The 3,881-nt window shown below is 39.0% G+C and overlaps 1 long non-coding RNA gene across 1 annotated transcript; it reads right to left on the bottom strand.

Annotated features, from left to right (window-relative positions):
* Positions 1 to 1,546: 1,546 nt before the first annotated feature.
* On the bottom strand, positions 1,547 to 2,852 carry LOC125145273. Its single transcript, XR_007143623.1, has 2 exons — positions 2,715 to 2,852; positions 1,547 to 2,621 (listed from the first exon to the last, which is right to left on the bottom strand). It is a non-coding gene; the product is annotated as an uncharacterized LOC125145273 (long non-coding RNA).
* Between the last annotated feature and the right edge of the window lie 1,029 nt (positions 2,853 to 3,881).

The raw sequence follows: 3,881 nt of genomic DNA, 5'->3' as shown, positions 1-3,881 counted from the left end.
TTTAGCTCCCAAACTTTGGAATAGTCTTCCTGATAGTGTTCGGGGCGCAGACACACTTTCACAGTTTAAATGTAGATTAAAAACTCATCTCTTTAGTCAAGCGTACACATAATACATCCCATAATATCATGCACCAGTACATCAGACCAGCACATTTTTATGAACAGCAGATATGTTAATCCCTTTCCACTGGTTCTCTCTTTGTACCCATCCCGAGGCATCCAGACACTGTACCAGCTCCCAACGTCCTCTGTGGGACGAAGCCTTTGGACGTCCACTGAGCCGAGGCCGACTCTAAGAATCCTGAGACATCTCCAGTTAGACTCTGTGGTACTCAGGAGATCAGAAGTCCTTGAACCTCACACCAATACCACGTTTAACTGACTGTATATTACAATCACACCCCCAGTGTCACCCATATGAGGATGGGTTCCCCCTTGAGTCCGGTTCCTCTTAAGGTTTCTTCCTTTACCAATTTAAGGGAGTTTTTCTTTGCCACTGCTGCCTGAGTCATCTCAGACTTGCTCATAGCGGAATAAATACATACACACTGTGAACTATATACATCTAATAATAATCTAGAATTTTTATTCTGTTAATTCTTATTTCTTTTATTATTCGTTATTTCCTTTATCATTAATTATGTTTACCTTCTGCTCTGTGTTTATGTTCTGTAAAGCTGCTTTGAGACAATGTCTATTGTAAAAAGCGCTATACAAATAAACTTGAATTGAATTGAACTCACAACCTTCTGATTGGTAACCCAACACCTTAACCACTAGGCTACCACATCCCTCTTAGTGAGTTATTGTGCCGTGTACATCCTGGCTTTTACTAAATCTTTGGTGAAGGTTTTCAAGCAGACCACCAGCTCCAACACTATGTGATATTTGCAATGGTCAACAGGATGAAGCTGGAAAGAAGGCTTTATAGTGTATATTACAGTATATCTGTATAGTACAGCTCATTTACTTTCTCCATATTTTTCTCCAGTGCGCAGTTTGTGTATCTTGCCCCACATGAGCAGACAGCTTGGGTTGCTTAGCGTAATTATTGCTCTTAAGCCACAAATGTGTGGTTCCAGCTTCACAGGTGCATATGCTTTGACATTTTATAAAGGAACAGCTCGTGAATGCCTGCACAGTGCTGGCTTGGGTCCAAACTACTCATGAAATCTAGGTAAATTTTTAAATATTTAATTACAGACTGATTTTGTGGCTCACCCAGGTGGAATTGCATTGTTATATAAGACAAATGGGCTACATAGTTGCCCCTGGGCAACCACTTTAGACAGACCTGTCCTGTTTGTCGGTGCTACAGTGAGTGTTTACTGAAGGTAAAATTCTGCTTAGAGTTTTCTTACCACTGTGGTAAGGGCAATGCAGCTTTGGATTCAGAAGGGAGCAGCTGTAAATGGATTATTTTAGAAAGCTATTTTTGTGGGGGATTCTATAGTATTTTTTATTTTCTCTACAAAATTTGAAATAATTCCGACATGGCCACATATGATCCTAATCAAAAGCTGATAAATACATGATCCCACCTGTTGATTTTTTACATTTTATTTTGCATTTCAGCTTGAGTTCTACATTCATTTATTTCTCTTGGATATACAGTTGCACCAGTGCCTGGGTTCCTCATAGCAAGATTTGTGGCACATGGTAAATTTATGAAGCTCTGATGTAAGTCAGACCTTCCTGCTGTGTTACAACTCCAGAAACCAAGCAAAAAACATGGAAAAGAGACAGATGGGAGAATGTAGATGGACAGAAATGCATACTTAAACCGCATGCTTAAATAAATAGAGGCTATATCAATGAAATTAGATTTTAAAAAGATCGCTGGATATAATTTTTATAATTTTTTTGTCCATATGGCATAGCAAATTAAGATAATGGTCATTTTCTGAAATAGCAGATGGGGTAATTATCTCACTACTTACAACTTTGTCTGCTTCTTTTTTTTTTTTTTTACTAGATATATAATGAACCCGATACTTTTGTCTGTAGAATTTGTGCTACAGATGATATTGTCCATTCAAGTTCTACTTGACAATGCATTAATCACTAATTTAAAAATAGCACTAGTATAAGATTATAGCTGAATGGAACAATAACAATAAGAGTGTGATCAATCAGCCTTCACGACAGCATCCACTTAAAAACAAGCCGAATGATTAGATGCAGTAACCCAAACACTAACTGGATATAGTAAGCCAGATAGCTGTGGGAATAGATGATATTTTGCATGGGTACCAAGGTGATCTCATTTCAGCAGGCTGTGTTTTCTTGAGTCTGCTCCATGTTTAATGAACCCAGATGAGAGGAGTGTTCTTTTTAACAGTCCTTTGAAGTGCGTCCCAATTTGCAATGTCTTATGTTATTGATTTCATAAACAGCCGCCATGGTTCCACTCAAGGAGTCGAGGAAGAGACCAATAACAAAATCCTTCAGAGGGCTGAAGCAGCATGCAAATCAGGATAAGCCTGGATTTCGAGCACAACTACGAGCACTCTTTAATCAATGGCCGGCAATTATTTCTTAATAACTGGAGAGTTTTATCCTCAGGATGAAGTGAGATGTAATCAGTTTGCTGGGAGGACTGGGGAGAGGAGCCTTGTGCTATATGAAGTATGAAGACAATATTTTTCTTTTTATATTACATACAAATGCATTTCTACTAATATGTATATAGCATTAACAAAAAAGTCTTACAAGAAGCAGCAGTCGATTGGTTTAACTCTTTTCTTAATAAGCAGCAGGAGCAATCAAAGCTCTATGTTCCTTTTTTTCTCCAGATTAGGTTCTGGTTTCAGGCTATTTTCCAGAGAGGTGTATTCTTAGCACTTTGATACTTCCCAATTAGGCATTATTCAGTGCTCTTCGCTGTTAACATTTAAAGCCTGTTGGTTATCGAGTGTTTACATTTAAACCGGGCATTGTTTAACAAGCTGGATATGAATGGATTTATTCAAGAATCATGTACAGTATCTCACAGAAGTGAATACACCCCTCACATTTTTTTGTAAATATTTTATTATATCTTTTCTTCTGACAAGACTGAAGAAATGACACTTTGCTCCAATGTAAAGTAGTGAACAGTGTGCAGCTTGTATAACAGTGTCAATTTGCTGTCCCCTCAAAATAATTCAACACACAGCCATTAATGTCTAAACGCTGGCCACAAAAATGAGTACACCCCCCTAGTGAAAATGTCGAAATTGGGCCCAAAGTGTCAATATTTTGCAATATTTTCCAACACTAGAGCATCACAGGTTGCCACTGGAGTCCTCTTCCACTCCCCCATGATGACATCACAGAGCTGGTGGATGTTAGAGACCTTGCGCTCCTCCACCTTCTGTTTGAGGATGCCCCACAGATGCTCAATATGGTTTAGGTCTGGAGACATGCTTGGCCAGTCCATCACCTTTACCCTCAGCTTCTTTAGCAAGGCAGAGTTCATCTTGCAGGTGTGTTCGGGGTTGTTATCATGTTGGATTACTGCCCTGCAGCCCAGTCTCTGAAGGGTGGGGATCATGCTCTGTTTCAGTCTGTCACAGTACATGTTGGCATTCATGGTTCCCTCAATGAACTGTAGCTCCCCAGTGCCAGCAGTACTCATGCAGCCCCAGTGCCAGCAAATTTACACTATTATACAAGCTGTACATTCACTAATTTATATTGTAGCAAAGAGTCATTTCTTCTGTGTTGTCACATGAAAATATATAATAAAATATTTACAAAATGTGAGGTGTGTACTCACTTCTGTGAGATACTGTATAAGGAACATACAGTACTGTCAGGTTTACCATGAGCTACAGAGAGACGTATGAAAGTGCAGGGTTAGGCAGGAAAAATACCATCCTAAATGTTTTGTGAAAT

Source organism: Tachysurus fulvidraco, chromosome 7 (genome assembly GCF_022655615.1).
Source record: "Tachysurus fulvidraco isolate hzauxx_2018 chromosome 7, HZAU_PFXX_2.0, whole genome shotgun sequence".
NCBI lineage: Eukaryota > Metazoa > Chordata > Actinopteri > Siluriformes > Bagridae > Tachysurus > Tachysurus fulvidraco.
This window is presented reverse-complemented; position numbering and strand designations above follow the sequence as displayed.